Source organism: Macaca mulatta, chromosome 4 (genome assembly GCF_049350105.2).
Source record: "Macaca mulatta isolate MMU2019108-1 chromosome 4, T2T-MMU8v2.0, whole genome shotgun sequence".
Classification (NCBI taxonomy): Eukaryota; Metazoa; Chordata; class Mammalia; order Primates; family Cercopithecidae; genus Macaca; species Macaca mulatta.
The window spans coordinates 3,947,421-3,961,442 of record NC_133409.1 but is presented as its reverse complement, the minus strand read 5'-3'; positions in this window follow the sequence as shown (position 1 = coordinate 3,961,442).

The following is a 14,022-nucleotide window of genomic DNA, read 5'->3' as shown; positions in this document are numbered from 1 at the left end:
TAACACTCTTGCTCTCCTCGCACATTTTCCTGGAAAAGAATGTTGGCCAGATGCAGCACATTTTGCTCCTTGGTAAGTAGGGAAACTGAGGCACACAGCAGCTAAGTGACTTGTTCAGAGCCCCAGGCTCCGAGATTCCTGAGACCCGCCGCAAAGCTCCTCCCTGAATCTACTGACCCCCTCTTCAGAAGTCATCTCAGAAGAGAGAGCTCATTCTTATGAGTGAACCATGCAAGCCCATCTTCTGGGATGACTGAGGCTGGTATTTGGGAGATGCACCACCTGACTTTTGCTGCACTGCCCAAGTGGATGGTGCAGGGCCTGGGTTGGGGTGCACAGCGGGCTGCAGGGCCTGGGGCGAGGTGGGCAGGGTGCTCCCCACTCCAGTTCTTCCCCAGGCACTGCAGGGTCCAGGTAGGGTGGTTGGCGAGTGTCGCAGGCAGCCACAGGAACCGAGGAATCCAAGCGTGGCCCAGGGCAGATGCTCTGGGCAGCCCCTCACCCGTGGCGAGTTTACGTGTGGAGCGCAGGAGGTGCTTGCCAGAAAGGAAGGAAAAGGGCAGCTGGAGACAGCCCTGCAGACACCGTGGGGCCGTATTTATTCACTACCTGCTCAGACCTCATAAGCTCCATGAACACCCTCAGCGCAGTAAACGGTGGGAGGGTGCAGGACCCAAGCCCATCACCTGTCTCAGTGGTGCCAGCTTCTTGGTCTTCTGAACTGACCTTTGGCTGTTGAGAAAGGTCAGTGACGCACTGCAGGGTGTCTCTGCTGTCTCAGACGGGATGGGCTCTGGAAAGGCCATGACCTGTCTTGTGTATCTGAGCAGCGTGGAGGGTAATGCATTCCTGCAGGGGAGGCAGCAGTGCCGGTGGGAACGGCCCTGACCAAACTTCAAAAAGTGATTCAGAGAAAGGAGCTGCTGTGAACCAAGTGCCATGAAATCAGAATGATCTTCATCAACTTGAATGAGAGGTTAAGTCAACGAATTAAGTCCAACGGGAAAGATGACCAAGAAGCCTGCCTGTTAGGACACTCCATGGGAGGAGGGTGTGAAGGGCAGCTGTGCACTCCCCATCAGGTGGCCGGGCACAGAGCAGACTCAAAAGGTCCCTCTGCCCCTCGGGAGACAGGGTGGCCTGTCCCAGGGAATGGGGCCGGCAGGGCTGGGGCCCCAGCCTTCAGGTGTGGACAGCCTCCTTGGCAAACACACACCGCTCTGGGGTCTGGAAGGTGCAACGTTCATCCTGTCCCTGGCCAGGGAAGACAGCAGAGCGGGAGGGCAGAAGATGGCTTATTGATGGCTTCTTTCCTTCTCTTTTTGGTGAGATGGGGAGGCGATCTCTCCCTTTCCAGCCTTTAACGTAAGTCGATTTACTTGTTACGAAGTCTCATCTCATTTAAGACTTCCTAAATGATGGTCTCCCACACCTGGTCCCTCTTCTGAAGCCTCACTGTGGGCCTGGGGACAGAGGGTACCCCGAGTTCTGCGGGTTCTAACCGAGGAAGAATGGCCTGCAGCTTCTAGTAACCCCCACGGCCCCCCAGGTGCAAGTTGTGGGGTGTCTTCTTGGGAGAAGACTAGAGACGGCAGGTGGGGTGAAGGAGAACCCTGTTTTCAGGGGTCTGCCTCTTCCCATTGGAAATAGTTCACCCCGGGGTCTGCCTCTTCCCATTGGAAATAGTTCGCCCTGGGAGCTCATCAGCTTCTAGGGATTAGATGGAAGCGTGAGGCATCACGAGGGCATGAAACCCATGCTTTGGTTAGAAAGGAAAATGGATTAGGAGCCACCGGGGCCACTGCAGGTGGGAAAGGTAAGTTATTTCTCAGCGCTGTGCGTATTGGGTTATGATGTACAGTGTATGTGTGTGTCTCGAGTTAAACACATTAACTGCTGAATTTAAAAAGCCATAGAAAGCCAGCAATTACAGAATGCCTCTGACACGCTGCCCTTGCCATCTCTTAGAGTAGAACAAATCCCACAAAGAAGGGGGCTGGACTGCAGGCGTTTGGGGTGCCCCTGGACCGAGAAGAAAACCTCAGAGGTGTGGTCCCGTGGGGGAGGTCCATTGAGCTTGTTCCCAAGACTGTCTCTTCCTATGGGCCCTCCCCTGTGCTGCTCCCAAACAAAGGCAGGCGTGCAGGACCCGGCTCCCTTCGTGAGAGCGCCCGCAGCCCCGCTGGCTCCAACTCACTTGCCCTTTGGAATGACAACAGTGCGGAATTTCGTAGGGAAAAAGCCCTCTCGTCCCTTCTGTGTTAACCTCCCAAGACCAAGACCGACTCTGAGATCAGGACGTAGCAGATGTCCCACGGCCGAGAGATCTTACCTCCCACCTCATTCCTCCCTGTCACAGGGATAGAGCAGGGCCTGCCCCACATGGGGGTGGCAACTAAACGGCCAGAGCTAGCAGCAGAAAAGGTTGAGGGGCTGCAGCAGCAGAGCGGGCTGTTGGGGGAGGGTGGGACCCGCTCCAGGCCCCGTGGACACGGGTGTCACTCCCTCCTGTGCTCCTGGTCTGTGCCAAGCGGGCACATTCCCACAAAGGACTGGCAGGTCCCTCCACCAACACTGAGCTCCACAGTCCCTAGCTTCCGGTTACAAGGAATATTTGGGGCAGTTGGGTGGCTGTGAGTAGAGTCCCTGAGCCAGGCAGTCATTAACGGTAGACCAGGATGCAGGGGTGACCTGGATCCTAGAGAACTAGAAAGGCCCCAGCCTGAGGGCCTGTAGGGAGCCGGGCCTTTCTCACCTGACGCACAGTGTGGAAGCTGCAGGAACTGACTCCACCAGGCCAAGGGGGCTGCACAGGCCCTCACCTTCTAGAAAGCGACAGCAGCCTGGCTCAGGATGGCCAACGCTCCGGCCTCCCTCCACATGGCCACGGTGAGGCCGCCTGGAGGGAGGGAGACTTTGTGGCGGGGACATCGGAGGAGCCCTCTCAAAGGCTTGGGACAGCCGTGGGGGGGCCTCTGGGGGTTTCAGTCCCTGGGAATGTGCCCCTCTTGCCATTTCTATGAATGGCCATCCACAGCCACACACCTGGCCATGGCTCCCCAGGACGGGCCACTGGGCTCCAAGGGGTGTGCAGAGGAGGTCAGTCTCTTTCAGTGAAGCCACAACCTCCATGAGAACAAAGGGACCAAGGAGGCCCAGACGGAAGGGCGTGGCCACCAGCATGGCCACCATGAGAACTGCAGGGGGATCCGCAACTACCTCCCAGGTGTCCCTGCTCCAAAGCCTTCCATGGCCCCCTATCGCCCAGTCACAGCATCCAAAGCCGTCCATGGCCCCCTATCGCCCAGTCACAGCATCCAAAGCCGTCCATGGCCCCCTATCGCCCAGCCACAGCATCCAAAGTCTTCCATGGCTCCCTATTGCCCAGCCACAGTATCCAAAGCCTTCCATGGCTCCCTATCGCCCAGTCACAGCATCCAAAGCCGTCCATGGCCCCCTATCGCCCAGCCACAGCATCCAAAGTCTTCCATGGCTCCCTATTGCCCAGCCACAGTATCCAAAGCCTTCCATGGCTCCCTATCGCCCAGCCGCAGCATCCAAAGCCGTCCATGGCCCCCTATCGCCCAGCCGCAGCATCCAAAGTCTTCCATGGCTCCCTATTGCCCAGCCGAAGCATCCAAAGCCGTCCATGGCTCCCTGTCACCTAGCCACAGTATCCAAAGCCTTCCATGGCTCCCTATCGCCCAGCCACAGTATCCAAAGCCTTCCATGGCTCCCTATCGCCCAGCCACAGTATCCAAAGCCTTCCATGGCTCCCTATCGCCCAGCCACAGTATCCAAAGCCTTCCATGGCTCCCTATCGCCCAGCCACAGCATCCAAAGCCTTCCATGGCTCCCTATCGCCCAACCGCAGCATCCAAAGCCGTCCATGGCCCCCTATCGCCCAACCGCAGCATCCAAAGCCGTCCATGGCCCCCTACCACCCAGCCACAGAATCCAAAGCCTTCCATGGCTCCCTATCGCCCAGCCACAGCATCCAAAGCCCGTGTGGTCCCCCGGCACGCCGCAGAGCCGTAGGATTAGGGCAGACCTTCTGGAATGTTGTGCTGGGTGCTAATGGTGAATCACTTCAAAATTCAAAGTTTGGCTAAAAAGTACGAAGAGTAGAACATACAATTCACACACATTAAACAGAAAGGCCCCGCACCTCCCTGTCATGAGGGCTCCGTGGGATGCTGCCTGCCTTCTGGCCTTGGAGCCACCCCATCCCCAGCAGGGACACCAGCCACGTCCCCAGCGTGGACACCCATGTCTCCAGCACGGTCACTGCCTACGTTCCAGCATGGACACCCACATCTTCATTGTGGACATCCACACCCCCAGCATGGATGCTGCCATGTTCCCAGTGTGGACATGAGACACTGGCTCTGCCTGATCATGCATCCCTTGGACCCTCCTCTGTCACCCCCTCAGCATCCCCACACTGCTGTCCTTGTGGAACAAGCTGGGCTTCTCCCTTTCTCCCCACACTGGAATGCATGATGTTCCACACTGGATGGCACGAAGTTCCATGGAAACTGTGGGGGTGGGGGGAAGCCCATGTGACTCCATTCTGCCCTGGTCTGTGCCCTTGGGCACCTGTTAGCCAGGACCTTTGCTCTTTGCCCAGAGTGAGCCACACTCCTCCTCCTCCTCGAGGCCTGAAGGAGTGACCCAGCTGCCTCGGAGAGCAGTCCCCGATTCTGTGGCCACCTCAGCCCCGCACTCACCAGCCACTCACCTCTCCCTGCTCACGCTCCCTCGGGCCTGGTTTTCAACCGCTGATTTCAGTCTTATTTCACTTTTTTTTTTTAATGTGGTGTCTTGCTCTGTTGTCCAGGCTGGAGTGCAGTGGTGTGGGCTTGGCTCACTGTAACCTCTGCCTCCTGGCTCAAGTGATTCTCCCACCCCAGACCCCTGAGTAGCTGGGACCACAGGCGCGAGCCACCACACCCAACTAATGTTTTGTAGTTTTTGGTAGACACAGGGTTTCTCCATGTTGCCCAGACTGGTCTCCATCTCCTGACCTCAAGTGATCTGCCTGCCTCGCCTCCCAAAGTCCTGGGATTACAGGCGTGAGCCACTGTGCCCGACCTTATTTCACCTTTTTTATGTGAGAAATTTTGCAGACCGTGCAAATGATTCCTCCTACAGAGTGGGGTACATGTTGGTCAGCAGAGCCTCCCACTCCGATAACAATGTCCGTCAACCCAGGTGCACAAAGAGGTTCAAGGGCCCTGTCAGCCGCACATCCTGAGATGGCTCTGTGGGGAGATCGCAGGCTGCTGTCCAGGTGAGGGTGCGGTGGCCTCTTCCCACCACTCAGAGCTCTGAGCTGCGTGGGCTGGCATGTGCAATGCACGGGCTGGCATGTGAGATGCACGGGCTGGCGTGTGGAGCATGTGAGATGTGTGGACATCCCACTCTCAGGCTACTCGCTGGGGAGATCAGGCTCCTGGGTCACGTCCCTTAAAGAGGGGCTGAGCAGGACACGCCCCTTAAAGAGGGACTGAAGCAGGACCTATTCCTAGGTCCATCCCCTTCTGCTTCTGTTCACAGGGTCCCCAAGGACGCTGACCTCGCCGCCTCTCTGGGCACGGAGACCCTCCCAGACCCTCACACTTCTACCCCTCGCATGATGCTTCCAACCCTGGCCCCAGATCACAGATTGAGAACCTTGGGACTGGGGAGGGGCAGCATGAGCCAGCAGCTCAGACCCAGGATGTCAGTGAGGGCGGGGTTCTGTGTGTGCTCCCAGCAGGGCCCCTCAGCCCCTGGGACCCTGCCCCGAACAGGCCTTCTCCCTCTGGTTCCGAGTCTCCCCCGCAGCCCCTCAACCCACAGCAAGCCGGGGGTTAGGGCGCTCTTCATTCCCATCCTAGAGATAAGAAAGCTGGGGCGGAGAGGAGCTGGCGGGGGGTGTCAGGGCCCACGCCTCTGGGATGCTCCAGCTGGGGTCTCAGGGTGGGGACCATGTGAGCCCGAAGCCTGCAGCCATCATCCTCCTGCTGTCACCTGTCCCTGCTGGGAGGCGGAGGGCCTCTGGGGACTCAGGTTCAGTGCCTGCTCCCCAAGTGACTGGCTTTTTATTCTTGGAAAGAAACTACCGGCGGGGGAGTGGCTGGGAGGGAAGGCAAGCACGAAGGCCTCTCAGCTGCTACTGCTGCCTCAGCTCTGGACTTTTCCCTCCACCCAGAGGGCAGATGCTTGGAATTCTCCTGCTGCCTCCCCCGACATCTGATCTTCCTGGGCATAAACACTCGCCTGTGGGACCTCAGCTGCTGCCGCTGTTAACTCAGCACTTAAAAGCGCTCTAACCTTCCGGAAGGAAGACGGGAGCTGTGAGCTCATCAGGACCAGAGGGCCAGAGGCTCAGGCGGGCTCAGAGGCAACCAGGCAGGTGGGAGGGCTGTGTAGACAGGACCCCCAGGCTACCCTCTCACTCCTGTCCCCTGCACACAGCACCAGCTAGCGCAAGCCTTCCACTGGGTCAAGGCAAACGTTAATTCGCTAAACACGTGCGATACTAATCAGGTGTCCATGTGACCCACCGGCCTGCTGTCCACCTTCCCACCCAGGTGTCCATGTGACCCACGGGCCTGCTGTCCACTTCCCTACTCCTTGTGTCCGGGTGACCCACAGCCCTGCCTGTCCACCTCCCGACCCAGGTGTCTGTGTGACCCACTGGCCTGCTGTCCACCTCCCCACTCCTTGTGTCCGTGTGATCCATGGGCCTGCCTGTCCACCTCCCACTCCTTGGGCCTGCTCTCGGGACACTGACCACACGTGTCCTGCTGAGAGCCCAAGTCCTCCCTGCCAGTTTGGCTCCTGGGGAACGGGAGCTGTGGCTTAGGGGAAGGGGACAATTTGGAAAGTAAAACAACTTCATCCCAGGGCTGGCCCACACCAGGGCCATATGCAGGGGCAGCAGCCTCCCTGGGGGGCCGCACTGGGTGGTGAGGGTGGGCCCTGACACCAGGCACAGGTTCAAACCCGGATCAGCCTCTGGCAGTGGGTCCCCGGGGGTCCCTGGATTTCTGTGTGCCTTCGCTCCCTCAGCTGTACAGGGAGATCCTTCTGCTGCCGGTGGGTGAAGTGTCCAGGGTGTGTCACAGCCCCTGGGACACGGTCACTGTCAGCCTCACTGTTGTTTTTAGAGAATGTTTTTGGGAAGCGACACCAGCTCTTCCTCGAAGGCCCGTGGCCCTGTAGGGGACTCTTAGGAGGCTGTGGCTGCTTCCTCTTCCTTTCAGGGACCAGCCTCAAGACAGCGGCTGGGCTCTGGTCAGCTGTCCTCTCCCTCGGGGAGCAGACCTCCGGGACACAGGTGGAGGAGGACTGAGGCAGGAGTGGCCGCCTCCGGACAGCTGTGTTTATCACTCACACTGTTTACCGTCACTGCACACAGATGAGCAACAGCAGACGACTATCAGCAGCTTCCCTGCTGCTTCTGAATGCTCTATGAGGGTGCACCCCTTCTAGAGCACTGGGCCCGGCCCCGTCTGTCCTCAGGTCCCCGGGACATTCTAGAGCACTGGGCCCGGCCCCGTCTGTCCTCAGGTCCCCGGGACGTTCTAGAGCACTGGGCCCGGCCCCGTCTGTCCTCAGGTCCCCGGGACGTTCCTGAGGGCCGCCCAGCGGTGAGCGGAAAGTCGAAGGCAGATGGGCACAGCAGCTCTGTTTTAGACAGAAACGCTGCTCAGGTTTCACTAGAAAATGGAACTCTGCTCCTAAAATAAGTGGGAAGCCGGGGCAGGTGAGGGAAAGCACGTGAGTCTTGCAGTGAGAACAGACGCTCCCACGGAGGGGCACGAATCCCACCGGCGCTGGTGGTGCCCGTCATCCACTTATTGAAGGGATGTGCTGCCCTCCTCCCTGGCAGGAAAAGCAGCTACTCAGCAATCACAGCCCATCGTCCACCTGCTCAGGCCGCAGGACGCGGGACTCAGTCTCCAAGTCTTAGCTCGACTCTCCATCCCGCGTCCAGACAGTGAGCAAATCCCAGCGGTGTTACCCCTGAAACCCACCCAGCCCCAGTCTGACCCCGTACCCACCTCCACGTCCACCGCTGGGACCCACCCCTGGCTGGCTCGTCTCCCTCCTGGATGGTGGCAACGGGCTCCAGAGTCTCTCTGCCATTCTCGCCCCTCTGCCCCCCACGCTCTCAGCCCCATGGTCATACTAAACACCGACCACAGCAGAGAACAAACGGCTCCCCGCTCCCTCCTGAGCAGCCAGAGGCCTGAGAATCACCTCAAGTCCCTTGTGGGCTGGACTTGTTCACTCTCTGGCCTCATCCTCTGCTCCCACCAAGGGGTCCCTGGGCTGCAGCCACCCCAGCCCCTCACCTCCCTGCCCCTGGGCCTTTGCACATGCTGTCTGAGGGGCTCTTCCCATCTCCTGCCTGTTCTCACTGCCCACTCTGATGCTGCATTCCTGGGGAGGCCCGTCACAAGCCTGCATTTTCATGGCTGCATACGGCATTTAGAGTAATCTGACCCATGCCTGTTTGCCTGTTTGCTGTCTGTCTCTCCCTGGAAGGAAAGCTCTGCCAGGTCTTTCTTGCTGCGGTTTTGTGGTTTTGTTCCCTTCCGTCTCCCCACTGCTGAGAGCAGTTCTTGGCCACAATGCATGCTCAGCAGTGGGTGCTGCGCTGAAGTTTGTAGGAAACAGATGCCACCCAGGGCACACCTCCACCATGCATGGTGCTTCCATGTGATTCTCAGCCGCCCTCTCGGGGGCTACTCTGTCCATTTTACTGATCTGCCAATGGGGGCTCATGAAGCCAACTCCAAAATCCAGGTCTCCTGGTTTCCATTCGAGGCTTGCCCACCGATTCCAGGCCATTTGCTGGAGACCTCGGGTCAGCAGGAAGCCCTCACTGGCCACCCGAGTGGACTCCCAGCTCCGCTCCCTGCCTTGGGCTCTGGGGAGAAGGTGCCTGTAAACTATGTGGGGTTATGATCTTGAACATGAACCGTAAACTTTTCAGAGCTTAGTGCAAAAAGACAAAAGATAGCCCACACCTTCCTCCTGGTTCCAGACAACTTCCTGGTCACTAGAATGGTTAGTGCCAGCCGATAATAAAAGGCCAAGGAGCCGCAGGGCTGGAGACCCCGCAGTGTGGGCCTCCCCGACAGAGGGGCAAGCTGCAGGTGGAGAGGCCCTTTCTCTGAATCCTCTTCCACGGACTCTGCTCTCTGTACCCCAAACCTGCTCTGGTTGGTTTTTCTGCCTGGAATGTCCTTTCTACCTGTGTCTCTGCCCAGAGCCTTCTCTGTCCCTGCAGGCTCCCAGCAGAGTCCTCCTCCGGTCCTCGCCCCTCCTCTTAGGGTCAGGCTCCTGGGGACTCGGTGGCCTCGGTCAGGTGTCAGCAGGATGGCTCAGGTCGGATCTCCACTGTGCGTCCTCGCCCTACAGAGCAGTGTCTCTGGAGCTGGTGGGTGGAAATGCAGGCCGGCAACCGCATTTGCGGGGCCCCAGCATCTGCGCATCTAGCAAGTGCTGGTGCTGCCGGCCCACGACCCTGAGAACACGGCCTCTGAGTAACACATGGGCCCAGTAGAGGCCACGGGCTGGAACTGAATTGCAGCTCCTCAGACAGAGGGGCTGGGAGGCTACTCTGCAGAAGCGAAACACAGTCAACCAGAGAAAAAACGGCCTCTGTTCTGCGTCCCCAGGTCCCAGACTAACAGACTCACTGCCACGGGCCCAGCTCTGCCTTCATTCCGCTCATTCCGGAGCAGGTGTGTCGCTAGGAAGACATGGCCAAGAGTGACCAGTGACCAGCAGCCCTGCGTTCAGGTGTCCAGCACAAGCCAGGCGGCTTCCCCATGAGGTCCTTGAACGAGCCAGGCTCCGTCCGGCCTCCACAGCGCTGCACTTCCTGGCCCTCTGCTGGGCTGCCACTGGCCCATCTGTCAGCTCAAATGTCATCTCTGTGGACACAGCACTGCCAACCACCCAGCCAGGGTCCTCGCCAAGGATACACCCGTGTGCTGCCGTGCCCCGTCTGCTCCGGGTTTGATGGGACCAGGATGGTCTTCCTTACTTGTCTATTATGTGTCCTGCTCAGTGTCACAGCAGCTCCTCCACAGTCCTTGCGCATCGCCAGGACTTTGCAAAATGTTCTCGATAAAGACTCACTGAACAAATGCACACCGGGCTGCTCCGGACTGAAGGTCTGTGTCCCCCAAATTCACCACGTGGAAACCTTTACCCGAGGGGGACGCTGTTAGGAGGTGGGGCCTTTGGGAGGCGATGCAGTCATGGGGGTGGGGCCTCAGGAATGGGAGGATCCCTTTATAAGAGAGACGGTCCGCCCCTTCGTCCTGTGAGGACACTGCAAGAAGGTGCCGTCTGCAAGGAAGCGGCCCTCACCACACACCAAATTGCCCGGTGCCTTGATCTCAGGCTTCAAGCCTCCAGACTGCGAGGACTGAGTGTCTGTTGTTTAAGCTCCTGGTCTGTGGGATTTTGCTACAGCATCCTGAAAGGACTAAGACACTGTCCCAATCCAGTCACCACCAGGGTGACCTCTGCGGCAGCCACCCTGTGAGCAGGCCTGGCCAAGGACGAGAGGACAGAGGCAGCCTTGACCCCGGACATGCACACAATGTCAGTGTATCAGTCAGTTCTCACGTGCTCATAAAGACATGCCCGGGAATGGGTACTTTATAAAGGAAAAAGGTTTAGAGGACTCACAGTTCCACATGGCTGGAGAGGCCTCACAATCATGGTGGAAGGCAAGGAGGAGCAAAGGCATGTCTTCCATGGTGGCAGGCAAGAGGGCGTGTGCAGGGGAACTCCCCTTTATAAAACCATCAGCTCTCGTCAGGCTTATTCACCCTCACGAGAACAGCACAGGAAAAACCTGTCCCCGCAATTCAATGACCTCCCTCCGGGTCCCTCCCACCACACAGAGGGATGATTACCGTTCAAGCTAATAACCTCGGGTGGGGACACGGCTCAGCCATATCAGTTAGGTCACTGAAAACAGGTCCTGAGATCCAGAGGTCTCAGAACTCAAGGTCACGGTCATCGTTCATCAAACATCCACAGCTCGGCCTGTCGGCAAGTGCTACCAATGGCTGTGAGCTGACTGGCCCCACCTCACACTCGGCCATGCCAGCCCTGTGGAAATGTCGCCACAGACCTGACAAGTGGCCTGCAGTGTAGACATTCGCTGAACTTTCACAGGAGGCTCAGGCTGCCTGGACCAAACCCGGGGTGCCCACTTGCCCGAGGCCCAGCAGCATCCTAGGAATTTAAATCAAGGCAAACTCAGTCTTTGCACGGAACCTCGAATGAGGTTCTCAGATTTTTGTATAGGCAGACCATGGCGATCAGAGGCCAGAAAGCCTCTGGAACTATTCGGAGACTGTCCACTGAGAACATGTGCAGAGCAGGATAAACATGAGCTTTATGATTAGACCCTCTGAGCAGCTGAGGGCCAGCGGCTCCCCAGAAGTGATTAGCCCTGCTTCCTCCTCAGGAAGCAAGGTGGGTTCTGGCCAGGTGGACTCCGGCAGGGAGCAACCTCTTCTGTTGGAGGTGAAATGAGATCTAGGGTTTTTTTTGGTTTCTTTGTTCTGTGGTTGGTTTGGTGTGGTTCTAAACGGCAGCCCTCAGGGCTTGGGGTTCAGTGTGGGATGCCTGTAAGGGACCCGCACCCTCAGCTGACCCCTGTGCTCTCCAGACTCTCCCCAGCAGATGACCCGGCACCTATCCCTCTCTCTAGGTTGGCCGGTCAGGAGACCCTCCCTGCTCAGCAAGGCCTGGCCCACTCTGTTCTGTCCACCTGCCTCTCTTCCCAGGCAAGCTATGTGTTTTCAAAATAGATTTTATTTTTTAGAATAGTTTTAGCTTCACAGCAAGATTGAGAGGAAGGTGTAGACAGCTCCCATGTGCATGCAACCTCCACCCACACATAGTCTCCCCCACCCACACATGGTCTCCCCCTACCCACACATGGCCTCCCCCCACCCACACATGGTCTCTGTTCACCCACACATGGTCTCCCCCACCCACACATGGTCTCCCCCACCCACACATGGTCTCCATCCACCCACACATGATCTCCGTCCACCCCACACATGGTCTCCGTCCACCCACACATGGCCTCCCCCCACCCACACATGGCCTCCCCCCACCCACACATGGTCTCCGTCCACCCACACATGGTCTCCCCCACCCACACATGGTCTCCGTCCACCCACACATGATCTCCGTCCACCCCACACATGGTCTCCGTCCACCCACACATGGTCTCCCCCACCCACACATGGTCTCCGTCCACACATACATGGCCTCCCCCCACCCACACATGGTCTCCGTCCACCCACACATGGCCTCCCCCACCCACACGTGGTCTCCGTCCACCCACACATGGTCCCCCCCCACCCACACATGGTCTCCCCCAACCCACACATGGCCTCCCCCACCCACACATGGTCTCCCCCACCCACACATGGTCTCCGTCCACCCACACATGGTCTCCCCCACCCACACATGATCTCCGTCCACCCACACATGATCTCCATCCACCCACACATGGTCCCCGTCCACCCACACATGGTCTCCGTCCACCCACACATGGTCTCCCCCACCCACACATGGTCTCCGTCTACCCACACATGGTCTCCGTCTACCCACACATGGTCTCCCCCCCACCCACACATGGTCTCCCCAACCCACACATGGTCTCCGTCCACCCACACATGGTCTCCCCAACCCACACATGGTCTCCCCAACCCACACATGGTCTCCGTCCACCCACACATGGTCTCCCCAACCCACACATGGTCTCCCCAACCCACACATGGTCTCCGTCCACCCACACATGGTCTCCCCCACCCACACATGGTCTCCCCAACCCACACATGGTCTCTGTCCACCCACACATGGTCTCCCCAACCCACACATGGTCTCCGTCCACCCACACATGGTCTCCGTCCACCCACACATGGTCTCCCCCCACCCACACATGGTCTCCCCCCCCCACACATGGTCTCCCCAACCCACACATGGTCTCTGTCCACCCACACATGGTCTCCCCAACCCACACATGGTCTCCGTCCACCCACACATGGTCTCCCCAACCCACACATGGTCTCCCCAACCCACACATAGTCTCCGTCCACCCACACATGGTCTCCCCCACCCACACATGGTCTCCCCCACCCACACATGGTCTCCCCAACCCACACATGGTCTCCGTCCACCCACACATGGTCTCCCCAACCCACACATGGTCTCCCCAACCCACACATAGTCTCCGTCCACCCACACATGGTCTCCCCCACCCAAACATGGTCTCCCCAACCCACACATGGTCTCCGTCCACCCACACATGGTCTCCCCCCACCCACACATGGTCTCCCCCACCCACACATGGTCTCCCCCCACCCACACATGGTCTCCCCCCACCCACACATGGTCTCCCCCACCCACACATGGCCTCCCCCCACCCACACATGGTCTCCCCCCACCCACACATGGCCTCCCCCCACCCACACATGGTCTCCCCCCACCCACACATGGCCTCTCCGACTTATAGCAACTTCCACCAGAGTGGTGCATGGGTTATAATCAATGGGTCTGTGCTGACTCGCCACTGTCACCCAGAGTCCATGGTGACACCAGGGTCTATTCTCGGTGCCAGCCATTGAGAGTGGTTCCACTGTCCCCAACTCTCAGCCAAGGCAGAACAGCTGGAGAACGCGGTGAAGGTGCTTACACCTTTTCCGGATGTGTTCACCCACAGAGTCACATCGAGCAAAGGGTTTACATTATCCCCATTTCACAGTTGGAGGAAACCAAGGCCCAAGAGGAATAAAAAAATTGCCCAGGTGCCTGTAATCCCAGCTACTCTGGAGGCTGAGGCAGGAGAATCGCTTGAACCCGGGAGGAGGAGGTTGCAGTGAGCTGAGATAGTGCTGTTGCACGCTAGCCTGGGCAACAAAAGTAAAACTCTGTCTCAAAAAACAAAACAAAACAAAACAAAAATTGCCCAAGAAACAA